The following is a 23,953-nucleotide window of genomic DNA, read 5'->3' as shown; positions in this document are numbered from 1 at the left end:
GTGGCGCAGCTGTAGCAGGATCTGCCAACTGGCTGAATGGGGGTAGCAAAGTGAGAAACAAATGTGACCCATGATGGTGGGCTGGGTGTTTGGGTGGGCGGGGACGGGGGATTGGGGGTGGTGTCCTGAGAAGAGCTCATTGACCTACCTGGGACTAGACTTACTCTCTTCTGTGTAAATTGCTGCTTCCAAATGCCTTAGATGTGTATCCAGTTTGCTGGGAATGTGGGGCCAAAACTAATGTCTGTGCTGTGAGTGTTGGGTGTGGCAGGAGGAGCAGACGCACCCCAAAAAAACAAAGTGAATGTAGATGGCTGTGGAGGGGATGGAGCGCCACACTATTTCCGTTGTATCAGGCCTTGGTTATAGATAAAACAAATGTTTATTGGGGGCACCAGGCCTTGCTCGTCTGCATTGGTCCTTCGGGGGACCCACCTGACAGGGCCTCTGCAGCTGAACCACCCTGGCCTCCGAACAGCCGGGGCTGCGCTTCTGTGCTGGCAGTGGAAAGGGCAGCCTCAGGGTTCCTCACGCTTCAGCACGCGTCGATTCCAGGCACTGATTCGCTGAGAGGCACTGATTCGAGCACTTTGGGAAGCCGGTCATGAAGCGGAGCGCCTCCGCCCTTCTCCTGGAGGCGTACTCGAGCGAGACCGGCTCGCATTGAAACCATGTGGAGCCCCAATGGAGATAGGATGCCTGCCGTGCAGACCTGGAGCCGTGTGCAGACGGCGAGGAGCGGCAGTGTGAGTGCCACAGGTAAGGCAGGCATAATGGGCTGCACGTGGGCACTGCCTTGTCGCCAACTGTGGAGGGGGGGTTCACCTGCAACCCCCAGGTGATGCTGCGCCTTGGTGTGCGCAGCATGCATTTTCAGGAAAACTCAGATACTGTCATACAACTCAACTAGGGCATAAAGAACCAAGAGGGTCCCACCCACCGTTATTATATAGCCCTCACTCTGGACACCGTACCACGTCATGGAGCAGGGCAACAAACAGAGGAGAGCCCGATTGTCTCTCTACAGTGGATGGAGGCACCATACTTGTTTGCTGACAACTGACAAATTTAAAACAAAGGAACCGCCTCTTGCATCAGTGTGTGCCTGGGTCAGTCTGCTGCTTGTTGTGGTGCCTTTGCTTGAAAGCAACAGGCAAGGCACAGAGACTCATCTGGTGCTTTGTTTTTTTATGTAAGTCAATGAAGGCATCGCTGAAGCAGTCCACGTGGATGGTGTTCCACTCAGAAGCCGGCCAGGCTAGGCTTGATTGAGTTGAACCCCAGGCCTGCCTATACTTATCAGTATACTGCAAACAACACTGCACGCCAGTATGGTCTGTGTGATGAGTATAAGGCATTTAATGGAGATTCTGTGAAAGAGTGAGGCAATTAATTTTGTCAGAGAGCAGGCTTTGGGCGGCAGCAACAGTGCAGTGGCAGGAAGAGCAGGTCAGTTTTAGCTGGTTGGCTGGAAGAGTGGATAGAGCGTGTTCACACCTCATTAAGCATGTGCCTTGTCCTTGAATAGTCCCAGGGGGGCTATTGTATGTGACTACTGCATTTTAGTGCGGTGTTGTGGACCCCAGAACTTAAATGAGTTAGTCTACCTCCTAATGCGTTGTACTTTGCAGGGCTGCCATAACAACAACAAGCATTTGCAATGCAATGGGTCTCGCATTTGCTCGAGTTAGAGCTATTAGTGTTGTAAACTAGTAACCAAACTTTTCTTGCCACATAAACTGATAATGAAAAGTTAAACAGGTTCATATTTGCAAGCCAACGGTCGTCATGAGCGTGAAGGAGACACAGAAAAGGAAACAGAAGTTTGCTTGCAGTGAAACGTATCGGTAAAAGTGCAATTGTCCATGTAACGGGCAAAAGCACAATAATCCACGTAACAGGGTCTATGTCATGCAAAGCGCTCGACTACTGCCCCGCAAGATCGCACTGCGTAGAAAATAAAAAGAAATAGTGCAGAAGCCATTTGGAAAACATGGAGCCTTGTATGTTTTCAGTAGTTTACGGGTGCTGTAGAGGAGGGCTAAAGACTGCAAAAAGGTATGATGTATGCATGCCTTTCACTAATGAAATCAAGTGAATTTTAAAAGGCAAGCCCACAAACTAACAAAACTGATGGGACTGGTTTAAAGTCCACAGAAAGATTACAACAGGGGCCAGAGTGCTTGTGTGTGCTCGACCCTAAAACGAATGGGGAGGTGAATCAGCCATTGGCTAACTGCACTTTGAATGACTGCATTGTACTCTTTCACAAGAAGCACATTCACTCACAAAGTAGGTCTTTTCAATGTTAAAAACCTACTTTAGCAATACTGTATTTCCTGAGACCAAAAGTATTTTAACTGCTGGTGAGCACACTCCTCAATCAGAAACCTCCATTAACGTGGCCAGTGGTAGTATATAATGAAATGCATTTTTCTGCGATCGTCACCTGATATCCTGTTAGGCACTTACAGCACACACACTTAAAATCTGGTTCATGACTAGGCTCTCATATTTCTTACTTTTCCACTCCGATCGCTCAGTGCCTGACTCGTGTATTTTCATGGGAAGGGCTGCCACCTAGTGTTCAAACAGCAGATACGTAGTCGTGTTAAAGAAGTTTTCCTCTGACAAAGGAAAATTAAACCGTGTTGCCACTGTCAAGGCGGGTCAAAGGAAGTGCATAGCATTTTCATTTGTTTCTCACCCTCCCCTTTTGATTCTTTGGCGGCTGCCCAGGCGTCATATGCCCCTTCCTTGCCCCCACTACTACTACTACTACGCCACCGGGTTTTCCCCGCCTGCCTCTGCCAGGACTGCAACACCCACTTCGACTGTCTGCTGTATGATTTTGCACATCTTTCAGTTCTAACCTTACCCCCCTTCTGCGTGCGTGTCGGTGTGCACTCTTCCAGATTTATTTTTCACTACGTATGTGGTGTTACATTGGTGTGTCATCACGTGTATGAGGTCTTTACTGATATATATTTTTCAGCTGGTAATGGATTTATTGCGTGCACGACTGCACTTATGTGACGGTATAGCTGTGTGTGTTTTGCATACATTTGTGCTTTAATTTGTTTACATGTCCCACTGTTTATGTATGTTTGTACCTAGGTTTATTCGTGTGTGCATCTCGGTCTATTATCTGTTTACTTATGTTTCTTGTGTGTGGTCTTATGTTGGTGTTAGCAGAGATACATTGTTCAAAGTCTTCCGGTTTGGATCCCATGGGCTCATAATTTTCATTCCCAAAGTAAAAGGTGGTACATAATGAGCAATGCCAGGTCTGCCTTCACTGAGCTATGACTAGTGGCAGTTAAAGCATCGACTGTGCGGGAGGTTGCTTACCAGTGCTTAATTTGAGCCGGTGGGGAGCACAAGCACCTATTTGTGGGGGCTAGCATTTATTTCTACACATCAGACATTTTCCGAGACCAAAGTATGGAAAAATGTAAAAGTGGAGGAAGAGAAATACATAAAATGCATCCCCAATGGACAAAGCTGACACCTGTAAGAGTGAGATAATGGAGCAGGGAGTGCCTCGCTGTGAACTGAATAGGCCTGAGGTATCCCTTCTGCACATAAACAATCATTAAAAAATGACTATTTGCTACTTCTATGTGTGCTGCATTCTGCAGCACTCATAAAAGTAACATAGTACCATTATTGATTGTTTCAGTGCAGGAAAGGACACCTTCCTGCATATAAACAATCATTGAACCAAACAAAATGTACTAGCGGAGCACAAGTATTTTGTTTCTTTATTCAAGTGATTTGTTTATATAATTTACAGCCCTGAATAAGTTTGTGGGAATATTTTCCCGTGACGAAACACGTGTTGGCTTGTGGCTTTTGGTTTGTGTCTTCAAAATACTTTGTGAATCTCTGAAGATTGGATGTGCTGGGACTTCAGCTTCGTGATGATTCTTCAATAAATTTCAAGAATCGGACTACGTATTTATGAATGGACTGTGCCTTCTACTGATTACGGATTACTGTATTATAATATTGTATCTACAGTATCATTACATGTGTTTGAGTGCATCACGCTAGTATTTATTTCAACCACTGGTCAGCTTCACCTTAAGTGACTGCATTTTCTTCTCTCACAATGAGCAGCTCTGCATACAAATCAGGTTCCTTCAGTGCCAGTGTATTTGGTCATCAATTACAATGTTTTGGTGCAGGGCAGCACTGCAAGCCTTTTTGCTCCACTGCCCTGCATCAAAAGAAAACGTCATGAATGTGCCATGTCAATGAGATATGGTGCATTCCTATCTTCTTCCACAGCGCTGGTGCGCAATTGGCTGCCATGTTCCAATGCAGGCACCATGGTGCAAGGGTGTCTGTGTTGTAGGTAGGTATGAATATTTATGTGCAAGAAGGGACTACCTCCTGCACAAAAACAAAAAATGAAGGTGATTTTCTCTTGCTATTTGTGCTGCAGAATGCAGCAAACAGAAAGAGGAAAAAAACAAGGAGAAATGTTATTTCTCCTCTTTGCGCCTCCCTTACTCCTCCGTTGGGGAGGTATAGGCTTTTGACCCACATTCCCAGGCTTACAGCATGTTGTAAATCTGGGAATGCATCAAATACCATGGGTGATATGTAGGAACACCCAAGGCATGCCTCCATTTTCCAGTGTGAGGCAACGCAGCAGCTTGCACTGCATAGCCTCACTCCATATCTAAAAGGCCATGAAAAGCCGCACAGGATGGCTTTACATGGCCTTATAGATACGGCTCTGCAGTGTGCGCTGCCGGATCGTCATTAAAAGTGACGTTCTGGTGGTGCACAGGGGCTTGTAAGCCCCTTTGTTTTGACCTTTTAATTACTTTAGTGTTGGCTTTGTGTTTAAGCCTGACGTGATGACAGGATGCTTTTGATGTGAGCACAGGACACATTCTAGCTTTATCAGTTCCTGTCTTTTGCCACTGCAGTGGTAAAATCCTTTTGGAATTACCTTTGTTTATCTGAGTGCTGCTAGTTCGCAGCATAACTGAATGTATCCATGTGAAATGGTTCTGTCTCGTTCTCTTCTTACCTTGCACGCAGTGAACTATACTTATATCTATCCCAAAATGATACACAAAATAATAGCTTCAATGTTATAGGATGTGAATTCATAAGCGAACAGTTATGCAAGATATGTTCTTTTTCTTCCACCCACTTCAGCATGCTTCAATAGGTAATACATCCGCCCACTTCATTCACTGGCTGACTTCATTACAAGTGATGTTATGCTGTCCTTTCACAAGGAGCACATCCACACACAAAGTTGTCCCTTTCAAAGCTTGAAAGTACTATGGTAATGTGTGGTCTTTTTTTTTTTTTTTTTTTTGGACCAAAACACATTTTTGCCTCTAGCTGATGTTTTTTTAGATTGATTAGCACAGCAGTTTCCCAAACACTAAAGGTTTTCAAAAACCATGATAACACAAAAGAAGAATTGCCATAAGGCTGGTGCCCAACAGCAGAGTGATTGGCTTTGGCAGTGCTTGCTCATATGTGAGACTTGGTTATTCTTATCCCTTTTTGCAGCCTAAATATATATTTTACAGCAAATAACCAATTTATATTTGAAAAAGATGATATGATAGGTCTGGAATAGGCACTGAAGCTTGTTCCTTCCAAAGTGTTAATATGTTGGTGTACGGAGTATACATGTGGGGGCATATTTACAAGTTTATTTCGACACAGGGCAGAGTGGCAAGCTTTCTTGCTGTTCTGCCCTGCATCAAAAGAAAAGGTGGGAATGTACTGTATCTATAAAATGTGGCGAGTTCCTGTCCTTTTGCCCTGCGCTGGTGTACAACTGGCTGCTATGCACCAACGCAGGCACCTTTGCACCATGGTGCAAGGGTGTCTGTGTTACAGGGATGATTGTTTTTGCGCAAAGTGTTCCTTCCTGCATATAAACAATCACAAGAGGCGTATTGCTCTTTTTATGTGTGCTGCAGAATGGGAAAATTGGGGAGAAATGAAGGTATTGCTCCTTGTTTCGGCTGCCCCCTGGGGAGGCGCAGGCTTTTCGTGCATTCCCAGCTTTACAACATCTCGTAAATCTGGGGATGTGTCAAATGCCATGGATGCTACATAGGAACACCCAGTGTAACGCCCATGGCACGCCTTCCTGTCCCAGGGTGAGGCAACACAGTGACTTGTGCTGTGTTGCCTCAGTCCTTACTTACAAGGCCATGCAACGCCATGCAGGATGGCTTTACGTGGCCTTGTAAATATGGCCCTGCAGTGTGCACCACCGGACAGTCACTAAAAGTGACGTTCCAGCGGCACAGAGAGCCCTGTAAATAAGGCCCGTGGTTTCTAAAACATTGGGGCCCGTACAAATGACAATATTTTATTTTGGAAAATACACAAACCCAATGCTTAAAACTCATTTTTGGAGAACAAAGCTAGGTGGAACATTGGATTTTAACCCAGAGCAAGTGAACGAAAGGCAGAAGTAGGAGAAAAGGAGGAGGAAGCGAAGACTAGGAAAATAGTGGAAAGGTAAGAGTAGGGAAAAAAAAGAACCTGCAGTGAGATAAAGAAACAAAAACGTCTAGTGTGGTGCAGAAAAGTGTCATGAGGTGGAACCAAGACTAGACAGCCTTGGTATTCGCAACCATGGCAGCGGGATCCAGGAAAAACATTCTGACCCTGTACTTATTCTTTTATTTTTTTAATATATATATATATTTTTTAAATTAAATAATGTTGAAGGATGACCAAAACGAGCTATATGACAGGACTAGATTTCCGAACTGTGCTTCAAGTACTGTTTTTCATACTGCGTTGTGAAGCTCCCTCCCTGCCACGAGGCGAAGCATGAAATACCATGGAGCGAGACCTGCAACCTGCATGAACCAGTGTTGTAAAAATGCATCATTTGTTGAACAAATATGAATACGAAGCAAAGTGCTTGTTGGCACAGAGCAACGAATTTAAACAAAAAAACTCTAGTTAAACTGATATGATTGTACACTGTTGGAGATGTGATGTCCTTGCAACCTTCCCATAGATATATTTTGTTTCCAGAGACGGTCGGCCTATGACATAATTTTCACAAAAGCCAGGTGTCTCTGAAAGGCCTGCGGCCTGGTTCAGAAACAGTCAGATGCTGCTAAGCCTGGCATGTGACTGACTCTACCCACATCTCAGGCAGGTGCAAAAACCCTCTGAGCAGTCTGACTGTACTATCCCCAGTCTGACATTCGCCATGAGGGGAGCATGGGCGTCTATCTGCCCTAATACCATGGTTAGCGGAAGTGACATCACATGCCACTTGCCCTTTACTCTTTACTGTGTCACACACAGACAGAGATGCTTACGCATTCACGCATTTTTGCTCACATAAACGCACTCATCCGCTAGTATGCATACCACATACATTTGAAAGCATTTTTACTTACCTAAGCTGCCAGAAAGTCGTATTACAGCAAATTGTTCTCCATTTTTATTATACAAATAGTAAATATTATTCACTATTTGTGTAATTAATAAATTGACAGGAAAGTGGAGCCCCAAACGAAGTCCATTAGGATGAGCTATCCCTGTGTTCCAGGCACTGATTTTTGCCACCTTTGAGGACAGAGGTTGAAAAGGCAGTGCCAGGCGTTGCAAGGGGCATTCCAGGGGTCAATGGAGGGGAGCTTTTCACATTTCTCCTAAATGACTGCCCCCTCTGGCACACTGTGGACAGTATATCTCCTTACTGTCTGCAGTGCTTAATTTGTAAAATCAGTGCAGGGGCCCAAACCTTTGCTCAGAGCCGCCTGCTCTGCATAACGTCGGGGTGCCAGCTACAAAGGCTATATAGTCCTCATTGTACTTCTATAATCTATCACCATGCACTCCCTATCGCTTTATTTCACTCCTGTACATTCATTTTCGTCCCTTTTCAGGTCGAGCGTGCAAGCAATTTGACCTGTTGTAAGTATTGTGGGCTTTTAAGTACGCCCACCTCACTCTCATCACTTACACTCATTTGTAGGATTGCTTTTCAAAAAGATTTTGTTATCATTGGTAAATGCTTTGTTTGTCTCGCCTTGGGGAGGTTTTGTTACCGCCTTGCAGACTGACCTTGTTACATGGATTATTCTGCGATTGCCAATATGTTTGACTGTTTCCTTTTGTGTCTCTCCTTCGTGCTCATTGTGGCCATAGCGCTTTGAATCAGCTTGCTTTTATCAACTAATGTTTTACTTTTCATTCTCAATTTATGTGGCAAGAAAACTCATTAGGAATTTACAAAGCTAATAGCTCTAACTGGAGCAAATGAGAGACTGATTGCATCGCAAATGCTTGTTCCATTTGTCGTTGTTTTTCGATCTTTGTCTTCCTCGTTCTTTCGCTCTTTTGTGTATTTCTCTCCCTTGTTCTGGGCAGTACTCTAAATGGAATACTCAGAAATGCAGGTAATTACTCTTGAGAGTATCTCCTTGCTTCTGAGAAGTGCTGGTACTTTTCTATTAAAAAGTATTGTACTAGTGCAGAGAAGTGCAGGTCCCACAGTACCGGACAGTACCTACCTACATTAAAGAAATACAGGTCCACAGTACCGGACAGTAATTACCCATTTAAAACGCTGGTTCTGGGTCAAAGTATGATGAGGAAAAATAAGTGTTTGTGCCTAAATTATGAGTGCAGGTAGGTCCCGCCTGCCACCTTCGGCTAAAGTCAAGCATGGACTGTCAGTATTGGTGTTGGCATTTCATAGAGCAGGTTCCCGCTCAGGTCTAACCTGCAATATGCACTTCATAGATGTAAACTAAACCATTATCATACTTTAAAGTCCACAGCACCTCCACCATGGTCTGGTGGGCCCAGGACTCCCTCCAGGTGAATCTCTCACTGACAGAATAACCGCACATACACAGAGGGCTGGGTGCCGTAGTCTTGAAGTTCAATTTTGTTGCCACCTATCGTAGCATGGCTAAAACAGAACTATTTATAAATATCAGCACTTCGGAAAGCTGGGTAGCGCAGCATCACCAGGCTGATCACCTGTCCCTAATTTACACTGACTGTCCATCATTGCAGCCTGATGTCCATTGTCTGTTATTGATCTGATAATGGACAGCATTTGTCCGTTATTTCAACTCTGTTAAGGCCCCATTTACAAGAGATTAACGCATCGGCCCGATGCATCAGATTTCTTGTCCTCCCCAACGATTCCATTCCAACACCATGGATGTGCTCTATTTACTATACAGAGATCCATGCGCACGTTTTTACAGATGCATCTGAAATTCTGATGCAGATGTGGCGCTAAACTGATGCATTGCTGCACTAGTGGCAAAAAAACAACTACTCCAGCAATGCAAGGAAAGCTCCCATTGAAAAAAGCCCTGCATCAGTGTAACGGCTGCTCTGAGCTGGAGTTAAAATTCTGACGCAGTGAAGTCGCAGAACGACACAGTGAAATGTAAATTTCACTGCATAAGTTCTGTGTGGCTTTTCCCGAGGGAGCACCTACCTTGCATTCATTATACCTGGCACAGGTATAGTGTGACACAAGGGTTTACAAGCTGACACATTGGGCCCAAAGCTTCAGTTTGTAAATGTGGAGCAGTGTAAAGCAGTGCTTAGCACCACCGCTGCGTAAAAAACAAATGATTTAACTGTAGCACAAAGGCCTTGTAAATGAGGCCCTATTAGTTTTTTTTTTTTTTTTTACAGCTTTCTGGTTCATTATGCAGCTCGCTGCCATGTGATGCAGGTATTAGAACTGGCTTCCAGTGCAGTGTCAAAGGTTAATAAACACTGAATGGAACAAAGGGATATTTTTAACAAGCACAGTAACACTGGAGGGAATTTGAAAAGCTCTAGCTTGTTCCTTGTGCAGCGTTGTTTTCTGGCTTTTATTTTTCTGTTTTAAAAAAAAAAATTAGATAGTGGATTGCCATTTAATTGGAGCACCTTGATGTTTCAATTATTGTTTGAGGTTGATAGATGTTGGGTTGGTAAATGGATGGGTGAACAGGGGGACAGATAGGTGAGTGTGTGGATGGATTGATGAACTGAATGGAGAATGTGTAAAGGGGAGGAAGCCTGAATAAATGTTGCATTGGTTTGGAGTATGGATGGATAAATGGATGGCTCTTGATGAATTGATGGGTAGATAGATGTGATGGTGCCTGCATGGACGGACAGGACAGGAACCTTGGGCTGATGGATGAATGACTATGGGTAAATGGAAGGATCTTTGTGGATGGATGGATGGATGGATGGGTTGATGGATGGGTGGGTGGGTGGCTCTTGGTGGGTGCAAAGATGGATAGATGGAAGAATTAATGGATGGGTCCTTGGATGATGGACAGATCAGGGTGGATGGATCTTGGTGAGTAGATGGATGGATCCACCTCGGCACACAGATGACTAGACAGATGGACAATAGGTGCCAGGATGGGTTGATGGATGGGTGCTTGAATCGGTGTAAATAGTTGGATCTTTGTGGGTGGATAGCTTGATAGACAGATGTATGAATGAATGAATGGATCTTGGATGACACATGTATGGATGGATAGATGTATGAGGGTGAATTGATCGTGGTGGGAGGCTGTATTGATCTTGCTGGGCACATGGATGGATGGATAGATCGATTGATGGATTGATGGATGGATGGATGGACGGACAGATGCATCTTGTTGGTGCATGGACGGATGATGGATAGATCAGGGTGGACAGATGGATCTTGTTGGTGCATGGATGGATGATGGATAGATTAGGGTGGACAGATGGATCTTGGAAGGGATGGATGAATGGATCTTGCTGGATGCATGCATGAATGGGTTAATTGATGGATGGACGATGGGAGCCTGGATGGATGAGTACTTGAATCTGTGAACATCAATGGATCTTGGTCGGTGGATAGCTGGATGGACAGAAATGGGTGGATCTTAGTGGTTGTACAGGTGAGAGGATGGATGGATGGATAGATCGATCGATGGATGGATGGATGAATGGATGGATGTGAACAAACTTTGGAAGTGTACTACCCACATTCTGAACAGTAAATTTATAACATTTATGTGAACCTTATATGAGCTAAAGCTTGCTGTATCAGACGGAAGTTGAGTGCTTCTCGATCTAAAGAAGCTGTTGATATTTAAAGGAAGGTCTATGTGCAACACCAGAGTTAGTTTCAAATCATTGGAGGCTTTCAATCAGGCACATAGAAGTGCTATTTAGGTTTATTGTGATACAACCCAAGTGAACATCTGGGAGTGATAAGTGTAGGAAGTTGGCTCTGTATGCACTATTTCAAAGTAAGGAATAGTATGCACAGAGTCCAAGGGTTCCCCTTAGAGGTAAGATAGTGGCAAAAAGAGATACTAATGCTCTATTTTGTGGTAGTATGGTTGAGCAGTAGGCTTATCAAAGGAGTAGTGTTAAGCATTTGTTGTACATACACACAGGCAATAAATGAGGAACACACACTCAGACAATTCCAAGCCAATAGGTTTTTGTATAGAAAAATATATTTTCTTAGTTTATTTTAAGAACCACAGGTTCAAATTCTACATGTAATATCTCATTTGAAAGGTATTGCAGGTAAGTACTTTAGGAACTTTGAATAATCACAATAGCATATATACTTTTTACATAAAACACATATAGCTATTTTAAAAGTGGACACAGTGCAATTTTCACAGTTCCTGGGGGAGGTAAAGTAATGTTAGTTCTTGCAGAAGGGTGGTGCCCCGTTTCCAGTCTGCCAGCAGGTGAGTACCCGCGTCTTCGGAGGGCAGACCAGGGGGGTTTGGTAGGGCACCGGGGGGGACACAAGCCCACACAGAAAGTACACCCTCAGCAGCACGGGGGCGGCCGGGTGCAGTGTGCGAACAAGCGTCGGGTTTTCAATAGGTTTCAATGGGAGACCAAGGGGTCTCTTCAGCGGTGCAGGCAGGCAAGGGGGTGGCTCCTCGGGGTAGCCACCACCTGGTCAAGGGAGAGGGCCTCCTGGGGGTCGCTCCTGCAATGGAGTTCCGATCCTTCAGGTCCTGGGGGCTGCGGGTGCAGGGTCTTTTCCAGGCGTCGGATCTGAGGGTCAGGCAGTCGCGGTCAGGGGGACCATCGGGATTCCCTCTGCAGGCGTCGCTCAGGGGGGACAACTTGGGTTACTCACAGTCTTGGAGTCGCCGAGGGGGTCCTCCCTGTAGCGTTGTTTCTTCACCAGTCGAGTCGGGGCCGCCGGGTGCAGTGTTGCAAGTCTCACGCTTCTTGCGGGGATTGCAGGGGTCTTTAAATATGCTCCTCTGGAAACAAAGTTGCAGTCTTTGTTGAACAGGGCCGCTGTTCTCAGGAGTTTCTTGGTCTTTTGGAAGCAGGGCAGTCCTCTGAGGATTCAGAGGTCGCTGGTCCTGGGGAAAGCGTCGCTGGAGCAGTTTTCTTCTGAAGGAGGGAGACAGGCTGGTAGGACTGGGGCCAAAGCAGTTGGTGTCTCCGTCTTCTCTGCAGGGGTTTTTCAGCTCAGCAGTCCTCTTCTTCGTAAGTTGCAGGAATCTAAATTCTTAGGTTCAGGGGAGCCCTTAAATACTAAATTTAAGGGCGTGTTTAGGTCTGGGGGGTTAGTAGCCAATGGCTACTAGCCCGGAGGGTGGGTACACCCTCTTTGTGCCTCCTCCCAAGGGGAGGGGGTCACATTCCTATCCCTATTGGGGGAATCCTCCATCTGCAAGATGGAGGATTTCTAAAAGTTAGTCACTTCAGCTCAGGATACCTTAGGGGCTGTCCTGACTGGCCAGTGACTCCTCCTTGTTATTCTCATTATTTCCTCCGGCCTTGCCGCCAAAAGTGGGGCCGTGGCCGGAGGGGGCGGGCAACTCCACTAGCTGGAGTGCCCTGTGGTGCTGGAACAAAGGGGGTGAGCCTTTGAGGCTCACCGCCAGGTGTTACAGCTCCTGCCTGGGGGAGGTGATAGCATCTCCACCCAGTGCAGGCTTTGTTACTGGCCACAGAGTGACAAAGGCACTCTCCCCATGTGGCCAGCAACATGTCTTGAGTGTGGCAGGCTGCTAAAACCAGTCAGCCTACACAGGTAGTTGGTTAAGGTTTCAGGGGGCACCTCTAAGGTGCCCTCTGGGGTGTATTTTACAATAAAATGTACACTGGCATCAGTGTGCATTTATTGTGCTGAGAAGTTTGATACCAAACTTCCCAGTTTTCAGTGTAGCCATTATGGTGCTGTGGAGTTCGTGTTTGACAGACTCCCAGACCATATACTCTTATGGCTACCCTGCACTTACAATGTCTAAGGTTTGGCTTAGACACTGTAGGGGCACAGTCCTCATGCACTGGTGCCCTCACCTATGGTATAGTGCACCCTGCCTTAGGGCTGTAAGGCCTGCTAGAGGGGTGACTTATCTATACTGCACAGGCAGTGTGAGGTTGGCATGGCACCCTGAGGGGCGTGCCATGTCGACTTACTCGTTTTGTCCTCACCAGCACACACAAGCTGGTAAGCAGTGTGTCTGTGCTGAGTGAGGGGTCCCCAGGGTGGCATAAGATATGCTGCAGCCCTTAGAGACCTTCCCTGGCATCAGGGCCCTTGGTACCAGGGGTACCAGTTACAAGGGACTTACCTGGATGCCAGGGTGTGCCAATTGTGTAAAACAAAAGTACAGGTTAGGGAAAGAACACTGGTGCTGGGGCCTGGTTAGCAGGCCCCAGCACACTTTCAATTCAAAGCATAGCATCAGCAAAGGCAAAAGGTCAGTGGGGTAACCATGCCAAGGAGGCACTTCCTTACAATAAGGTAAAACTACAAAGCTACCACGTGGTTAAAGCATTAAATTAGTTGCTTGCCTAATGTGACATGACCAGCATAGGCTACCACTCTTCCCTGTAAAATGCTCTTGTACCCCTACTACATTTAATCTGCATCAAATAGGAAGGTAAACCTTTTAGCTAAGACCCTGTTGGCACTCTACGCCAAGAAAATACTCAAATTAGCAAAGGGGACGTGAAAGACTTCCATAGATTGCATTATGTTAAAACAAAATAGCAGGTCCCACTTTAGAGGTGCATTCTGGCTGGCACTGTGCTCTTTTGAATGCCTTCCTCAGGTAGGGTACCTACATGTCCACTAATTACACAGATTGTTTGTATATTGTGCCTAATGTCCATTGTCTGTTATTGATCTGATAACAGACCGAATTTGTCCATAATTTTATCACTGTTCCACTTTCTACAGTGAGCCAGTCCAACTTACATGATGTTGAACAGAAGGCTTGTCAAATGTGTTAATTGATTCTATACCGGTGACACATCTATACTTTTAATGCTGTTTTATTTTTTTATTAACAACCAATCTTGTTGCTCACTGCGTCCTCTAGTTTCCACCATTGACAGAATCTACAGTGTGTTTGCTGACCTCGGATTGGCTGATAACTTGCCAGCCAATATTAGAGCTCTCTACACAACACACTTTCTGCCCAAAGGCCCTATATATTCACACTAGTTTGGCCAGTTGATTACCTCTTTTCCTGGAGAGTGCTGCACTTGTCTTTGACCTTTGTTCTGCCAAAGAGCCAACTGACCTAGGCGGTGGTGACTGGATGTAGGCCCCAACCTAAGCCTACCCTGGCCAGACCAATGGGTAAGCGCTACAACCAGTGCTTTGTTTGAAAAACAAAGTAAGTACCAGGGCCCTTCTCGTGAGGCCAGTGCAGCCTCCATCACCCATTACCCTTGATAGCTCTGCCAATTACAGTATCAACAGTACTACTACCCATCACACTCCTACAAGTGTGACAATTCAGCCTAGTCACTGCCATCCAAAGCAAAAAATATTGGCTTGAGAGACAGGTAATGTTATTTTTATTTTTTTAAATTTACATTGCCTTATTAAACCATGTTGTTGTGCTTATCACAAAGTTAAACATGCAGCATCCCCATGTGGTGGGCTGTCACTAGAGCCAGTGCTGGTGCCAAGCACGGGAAACCACCAGCCTATTTTAACCACTGGGTATGACGACCCAGCTCCTGCGCTCCCTCCACAAGCATCACCAATGTACTGCCACAGATGGGCAAGGTGTGCTGCTCATTCAAAATTACACCTTGAGGGCAGTCGTAGTCATTGTGAGAAAAGAGCATACGTTGCCTATTTTGCACTACATGGGCTGGCTGCCAGTTGAGAAGAGGATTCATTTTACGGCCCGACACTTGTGCAAAATGTCTTCTATGGTTTAGCACCTGCGTGTTTGCAAATAGACTGGAGAGTTACAATCCATTATATAGAGGCAAAACACCCCCTCCGTGCCTGGATGTCAAACAGTTATGAAAACATTTTAAATGATGCTGATAATGACTCTCTTTATAGTGGTGACTTTTCCAATGTGCGTAGATGATAAAGTCTCCATTGATAAGATAGAGCTGTATATTAAAGAAAATCTGCCTCTTAGTTCCTCTTGGCCAACTCAAAAGGTCACAGATGTGCTGACTACCACGACTACCGCTGGACTTTGTGAGCGAGTACGCACAAATATCCATCACCCCACTCACTGGCTAGGCTTGTCCATTATACTGTACATGCTAATTCAACCACATGATATTTAAATTGTGTGACCTCCATTATTAAATATCTGTGGCCAAAATCATATTCAAAATTTGTCTCACAAAGCCTTTCTTGAAAATAACTCTCTAAAGTGGCGCTGCTCCATTTCAGGCAGGTCAGGAAGTCTTAGAAGCTGAGATACCCTTAATCTCAAGCTGCCCAAATTCAGAACCTCCACTGCACACCATCTTTCTTTAGAGGTGCCAACACAGATTTGAATTCTGCAGCCTCTGCAGTAAGAAAAGCTACTTCGTTCATCACTTTGAGGGAACTTGGAGATTTGATGCAGGCTATGACTTCTACCTTCTCTCTATCACAGACCAATGCCTTTTAAAATGGTATCATGGAACCAAAGGGAGGTTCTAAGTCAGGAGCAAAGAGAGGAGACCTGACGGAGGCTATAACTTCTACCATAATGCTTCTTCAGGAGGGGATTTTTTACCAAGATATCTAATGAAAGGCTAATTTGAAAAAGAAAGGCTCATCCTCTCTAAAGTTCCTTGAAAATATTAACCTCAATTAAGAACCGTATTGAAACCTTGAATCTAGGTGTAAGATGTCCTTTCCCTAAGAGGGAACGCTGTAATAATTTTATGCATAAGAAATCCCTCTTATACTTCTGATCCTTCTTATACTGTAACTGATTGATAAGAGTGCCTCTTGTTTGAATGTAACAGCACTGATGTTTGATTCTCAATTGGAATGAGTTGTAAGTCGCACACAAAATGAACTGTTTTCATTCTGATAAGCAATGTATGTTTACTGTGGTCCAAATAGTTAATTCAGTGAGCCTACTCCCAATCATTGCTTCGTTTCCCCCTCGGTCATACTTATAAAGTTATCAGTAGTAATCAGGGGGGGGCATAACTTATTCAGGGAGGTAATTTGGTTATTACTGGAAAAGAGGCTACAAACAAATATGTCACAAGCAACAATCAGTGGCAATTTCATATATCTACTCCATTATCATAATTTATTCTATTATATATGGTATATCACATTACAAAGTAGCAAAGGAAATAAGTCTTGTTTCAGAAGGGAACACTTTGCATAAATGTATTGTGTCAGCACATGCATCATTAATCTGAAACTGGGACACCTTCCAAATGTCAATGGAGGGGTGGATATATTCTGGCATTATGTGCAACAACCTACCTAAAGGAGATACTTGATTTAACATATTCACAGTCCGCTGCAGAATTCCTGTTCATTGGAAATGTGTAACTTTAACTACATGCCTTTAAACACAATGAGCATAAATCTGACTCCACTAAGACTGAGGGGCATATTTAAGAGCCCCTAACTCCACCGGAGCGTCACTTTTAGTGACGCTCCTGTGGCACTATGCACTGCACCATAGTTACAAGGTGGCATTAAGCCACTTTCTGTGGCTTAATGACACCTAGTAAGTACGGCCCCTTCAGACGCAGCACTTTGCGTGGAAGGAACGTGCAATAGGTGTTGTTATGGGCATGCCACAGCAACACCCACTGCATTTTGACGCTGCCCCAGATTTGTGAATTTCCATAAACCTGAGGCAGCGCCAAAATCTAATGCCACCCCAGGGGTAGCGTAGTGTGGCACAATGAGGAGAAATGATTTTATTCCTCCTCGTTTTTTGCTCTTTCTATGTGTGCTGCATTTTACAGCACACATAGAAGGAGCAAATCGCCATTGAAGATTTATTTTGTGGAGGAAGGTGTCCCTCCTGTTCTACATATGGCGCATCCCTGCATTTTGAAAATGACGATGCGTGACTCTGCCGAATTTGGTGCAGTGACGCGCACCATAATTTTCACTTAAATCTGGCCCTGAGTTTGTTATTAAATTGTATTTTTCAAACAAGAGGGTAGTAGTGGTATTGCTGATCGCACCGCCTCAAAGCATCCAGTAATGAGTGGGCAAGTAAATATTCAACCAATAGATTTGGGTGGTGCTGATAGGTATGTAATGCCCACCTACTCAAAGGCATAGCAGTGTCGCTGAAACAGTTACACTGTAATACAAGCAAAAGAAAAAAACACAGCACTCAAAGTAAGTCCACGATAGTTATGAGTATTCTGAATTGAAAATTCATGGAAGGCATGTCACATTTAATGTAAAAGCATCCGTTCACATAATCAAATGTTGTCACATCGACAGCCAACACATGTATCGTCACCCTCGTGACTTTTTCAAGACTAAAGTAGTAAGAATGTTCACCATAAATGTAACACTAGTAGTGCAGAAATTCAAAACGGTCGAACAAACTGCAATAGCAAACTGTAGTCAATCTTGTCACAACTTAAGAGAATTATCCAAAGCATCCTTGTCAAGGAATCATCACAAGACGAAAGACCCCACATACCAGTTATCCAAGTTGAGTGTTCACAGAGAATCTAACGCCAGTATCTTTTAGTAAAAAAAACAATGAAGTCAGTCCTCGTTTGTTTTAAACAGGTATTGTATAGTCAAGTAAGAGAATAGCAACAAAAGCCGCAGCGAACCACGAGGCCCCGGGAGTTCAGGTAAGATTCCAGAGGAGTAAAAAAGGAGGTTAAAAAGATCAGGAGACCCTTCCACAAAAGACCTTGTGAAGTCCTGTACCTCAGTAAACAGCAACGTTGTAAATCGGTGTCCCAAGTACAAGGACACCGCATTACAAGGTTACTGTAGCCTCATAGTTTGGCCCTGGCTTTTATTGCTTTTCTGTGTTTCTTGACCTGTGTTCAAATTCCCAACCTCCGACAGGTTTTACTCCATCAGACAATCGGGGTTTATTTCAGCAACAGAGAAAGAGTAGTTTCCATCACTGACCTACTTAAGGTCCCCCCCCAGCTCTAAATAAGGGTCAGTTTGGTGCAACTCTAAATCAGCAGTTTTATTTCATTTCGTTTGAATGAGGATTGTTTTAACTTTTCAATTAATTTTACTAATTCATTTAAAACAAATGTATTTGCCTAGTTGTCCATAAATCAGCATGTAAAAATAGACACAATCTAAAGATATCAGTATAAAGTAACATATTTTATATTTCAGGTATATGTAAGAAAAAAAAGAAAAAAATAGCTTCTTCCTCATTCTCTCTGGGAACGTAGTTTAAAAGATTCCAAGTTGGGTTTGGTGGCCTAGTGGACTAATATTGCAGCCTGGAGCCCTGTTTGACCACAACAGTTGCGGGCTAAAAATGAATGTGATAACAATGAATTTCGATCTGTCAACAGCTCCAAATGACCCCCACTGATGAATGTGCGCTGAAAAGATATGCTTGCTATGTTACTTCTTTTCTGACAATAAAAAGGTATTTACAGCTACAATTCTCCATATATGTATAGATATAGAGAGAGAGAGAGAGAGAGAAAAAGTAACATCTACAGATACTAAATATTGTTTTACAGTTTCTTCAATCTGCACAACATTTTCATTTTTTGTAATTTTTACGCCCTATTCACAAAGATAAATCTGTCCACAAACCTATGTTTAGGACTGAATTTACCTTTGTATGCCTGCCAGGAATTCACAACGGGATTTCTTGCAGGTGAGAACCCACTTAGGTGTGCAGGTATCTCCTCATCTTTAAATCTAACTGAAAAGGCTGTAAAATGGCCATTTCAATGCACGTTTAGCTTTGGAAGTTTGTGGAAAAACACTCACTCACTCACTCACTCACTCACTCACACACACTTCTTTTTAAATTTCAAATTGATTATGCTCAAATAAAAATTCCTTTTTTGTTTTGTCTTATTACAAAATTGAGGATGATCACTTAGGGTCCCTATTTTATAAGGATTGTTTTCACATAATGGAAGCATGGGATGTCCATTACAGCATCCAATCAATAAACATAATCACAATTCTTTTTTGTAAAGGGCTTTTTACCAATCAAAGCTTATGAAATCCACAGTTCGGTGTGGGCCCACTATGCCTTATATGATACCTAAGCGAAATCTACTTCATTGTGCCTAATATAGGTTGCGGTAGATGGAGTGCCCAATAACATTTGGGTAAATAATGTAAGGAATGCATTTACGTTTTTTTTTTTTTTTTACGGCTTCCACAGATTTGTATCCACATTTCTAGGCTAAGATCTTTATTGTAATATTTGTCCGAGCCATATGGGTCCACATACTTGACTGTCATGATAACTAATTAAAACGCTGAATTAAGGTTAATTTATTTTTATTTACTAGTTTGGTTAAGCACGCATTTACTTAAAAACAAGGCATTCTCGCCAACTTGGTCTGGAGCTCTTCAGAGAACAAAAACATTTTCAGTGTTCTTCTAATATGGAAGGGATTGGGAATTGATTAGAGATTACAAGAAAAGCATTCCATAGCTTTTCCTCCATACGTTAGGAGAGTTACTAACCTCTGCTCGCATCTTGGGAATTTTAGGTACTACAACGTGGTTAGCAGACGAAACTCAGACTTGTGGACGTGGGTTACAATGAAAACACATTTTGGAGAAAAGATGGGCTGTGTCAAGGTCTATTGATTGATCGAAATAAATAATTTCATCATCACGCAATAAAAAAAATCACTAGACCCAATAAATGAAATGCAGTTACAATTACAATAAAAAAAATTAAAAAAAAGCACTTACAAGTTGATATAATAAAAAGACCTTCGTTAGGAAGCCCTAATATAGGGCGTCCAGTTCTACACATGATAACAATACATTACACCCTTTAAATAAGGTGATGTTAAACATCCTTAGGACTTCATGTTAGTGCCAAAGGTTATTTCTGTCTGACAGTCCAGGATGCATATAAAAATGTAGGCACTGCTATCACTATCATTAGTGAGGGGTCACTCTTGCGTATTCTATAGTCAGACACACACTGAATTATAGAAAGATTTTTACAGAGGGGCGAAATCCATCTTCGTCTGGGAGCAGCATATCTAGAACAAAAAATAGCAAATGCTGACTGTTTCATCAGCCAGGCTACAGAGTTCACATTTTTTGTCTCCCCCTGTCAGAGGGGCCCGATACGCAGTAAAAGCAGCTGTGGGCAATGTAATATACCTAAATTGAAAAAACAATGATCATATACGAGCAGGCCTAATCACATCCAGGAAGGGCTCTGCGTCAGGTTCATACTTGTGTTGGAGGAAGTCACTAACCAATGAGCCACTGTCACCAAAATGAAGAATCCAAAGAGAATCCATCTCCCAGAATTTCTGCTTTACTATGTTCACAGTATTTGATGGTATTGCTTCAGGGGTAGCCCAAAATTCTGGGAGACCTAACATTACCCAAGTGAACCTCAAACCCTCAGCCATCCTACCTTCGCTATCGCTCACGCAGGTCCTAAAATATTGCTAAGGCCAGCCCTATAATGGTGCAATTCCTCCATTCTCCATATGCGGATTCAGTAGAGCAAAGTTCTTAAAACTGCCATATCAGTTATTGAATGAATTCCGAGGTCAAGTCTAAGGGGAAGCAAAGGGGTGCCCTTACCCACTCCATAATATTCCTAAAGAAATGATTTTCCTTTACAGCAAGAGTTTTTCAATTGCTCTGGCCCCACAGCTCAGCACCATGAAGGGCTGCTTCCGGCACTTGCATTTTATATATATATATATATATATATATATATATATATATATATATATATATATATATATATATATATATATATATACACACACACACACACACACTTACATACATACATATATATTGTATCTATGGTGGGGTTAACTTGAAAATACTGAGCTTTATTTGCCATCCTGCCTATCGTGGCTCCTCTGTAACTGATGACATGCAAGCTTTTTATTATTTTTGCACACCAGGCACCTTAGTCTGCTAGTCTCACTCCCAGGTAATACAATTCTCTAACCCTTTCTAAAATTTCAGTTTTCAGAGTCACCTTGGCATTCACTTTCCTTCCTCCTCCTAGTGTAGATCATCTTCTTGGTTTTCATTACATTTACCTCCAACCCAAAGTCCTTGCAGAATTCACAGAAGGTATTTATTGAATTCTGGAGACCCATCCTAGTTTTAGCAAGTAGAAGGGTATTGTCAGCATAAAACAGCCCTGGTATTTTTTGTCCAGACAGAATGGGAGAGTCATTAACACATCTACTCAAATATCCAAAACAATTATTAATATATAAGAGGAAGAGAGTGGGTGCCAGGATACAGCCCTGGCGAACCCCCCTCTCGACCCTAACTGGGTCAGTTAGCTCCCCCTTCTTACCATACCTCATACATGCAAATACACCCTCGAGAAGGCGGACAATAAGATTGAGCAGTTCTGGCACAACCCCCATCTCTTACAATGTACTCCATAACTTCTTTCTCTGGTCTAAATCAAAAGCTGCAGAAAGGTCCATAAAAGCCACAAACAGATCTCCCCACCAATATCAACGGTCTTCCACTTTGTCTGCAAGAATCTGAAAACCTGATCGACAGCACTAGTCGCTGGTCTGAAACCTGCCTGTAGGCTTGAGATGGCACCACTCTCCTCGATCCATTCCAACAGTTGGTCTAAAATCTGAATACAGAAAATCTTTTATAGATTGTCTAGTGTACTGATAGGCCAGAAGTTAAACGGAATGCTGAGATAGCCTTCTTAAAAATAGGCACTATCTCAGCCCCCTTCCACATAGGTGGAATTGGAGCACCGGCTGCAACTGCATTACAGACCGCATTAATATAGGGCACCAAGATATTCGTATAACATTTATAAAGATCACCTGGTACTTTATCAAGACCTGGGGCCTTACCCAGCTTGAGCGAGTTGACAGCCAATAGAGTTTCAGAGATGGTGAATTTCACAGTGTTCGTAACCTCCTTCCTAGATAAACTAAAATGTTCATTCTGGGGCTCCTCAGGAATTGAGTAGAAGGAATTAAAGTGTGACACCCATTCGCCCGGCAATATTGAGGATCCAGACGGGGATTACCAATTTTCAGAAGCGGTTCTGGTTATTTTATCTAGCTGCCTCAAATAAATCATCCCAGCGTTCACTTTCCCACTGTCTCCCTGCCTGGACTGTTTCCTGCCTATGCTCTGCTCCAGTTAGCCTAATCTAATTTCTATCACCTCCTTTAATTGCCATCAGTAGGTTGGTCTTGGCTGCTTTGCACCCTTTTGTGACCCACCTATTTTTGGAAAAAAACACAGATTTCCCTGATACATTGGACACAAAAAGGGTCCCAAGAAAATCAAAGAAGGTCAGATGCTCATCTGATATCCTCCTATGGTTCCCCCAAAATGAGGTCTTGGCTTCCATATGTTGGACTAAGGACTGCTAAGGGAGTAGCAATAGTAGACAGGGAGCATTCTACAGCTTCCCATTTAACATTCCTCCTGTTAGTCAGCTTAAGTTGTTGAACAGAGCCACCTGAAATACAAGCATCAGTACAGGGGAGAAGATTACAGGCGGAAAGTAATAGGGGGATCGCGATCACTCTCTTCATGTTCCCATACCTCCATATCTTCCATATGTTCTCAAAACCGATCATCTAGAAGTATGTAATCTATGTGACTCTCCTAGATCCCAATGTCTGAATGTAGGGCCAGATGGGCATCAGAGCGCAAACGACCATTACTGACTCGGAGCCCATACGCCAAAGTGATATCCACTACCTGCATCCCTACTCTTGTTAGCTTGCGCTTACAGGACATGGGTATTTCAGGTATGACCAACAATCTATCCTCATCCCAAGAAAGGTCCTGGGCTACCAAATAGGGTTCAAAGGTAATATTAAATTCCCCTGCCAATATCAATTAATAGGTTCCCTTGAACCCTGCGAGGAGATTATCTAGTTTGTACAGGGTTTCCGATTCTCTATTCCTCCCCACACTTCTTTTGTACAGGTTAATCAGCAGCACATCTACTTCTACATTGATTGATGAAACAAGACCCTGCTAATCACCTGACCCCAAATCCAACTCAGTCACAGTACATTTAAGGGACCCACTAAACCAAATAAGTATTCCTCCCAAAGCCCTCACAGCTGTTGTCCCACTTGCAGGAATCCAATAACCTTTAAAGCCAGACGTATGCTTGGGTTCCAAAGCCCAGGTTTCCTGGAAGATACAGATCTGATGTTTATCTACGAAGTCGACCCAAACCGGGTTAGTAAACTTCGACCCGATTCCTGCTAAATTCCAACTAAGCATTTTCGTCAAATGAATTTGGTTGCCTGGCAGCCTGATCGGGAAAGTAGCCTTTAGATTAGAACAATGTGAGCCTAATGGTGGGGATTGAATTAGGGCCATCAAATGGGGTTCTTGTACCATGACAGGAAGAATATCAGTGCCAGTTTGTTACCCCGAGGACAGCCACTCTTCAGTAGGGGAAATGAGGTAAGATGGCAAAGACCCCAGCAATCCTCTGCTATCAGTTCACCTCTGACAGAGATCAAAAAACCCTATTTCGGCTCTTCCAAATGACATGCT

This window comes from Pleurodeles waltl, chromosome 9, assembly GCF_031143425.1.
Source record: "Pleurodeles waltl isolate 20211129_DDA chromosome 9, aPleWal1.hap1.20221129, whole genome shotgun sequence".
In the NCBI taxonomy this organism is placed as follows: domain Eukaryota; kingdom Metazoa; phylum Chordata; class Amphibia; order Caudata; family Salamandridae; genus Pleurodeles; species Pleurodeles waltl.
The sequence above is the reverse complement of the archived record's forward strand: the minus strand, read 5'-3'. Positions refer to the sequence as shown.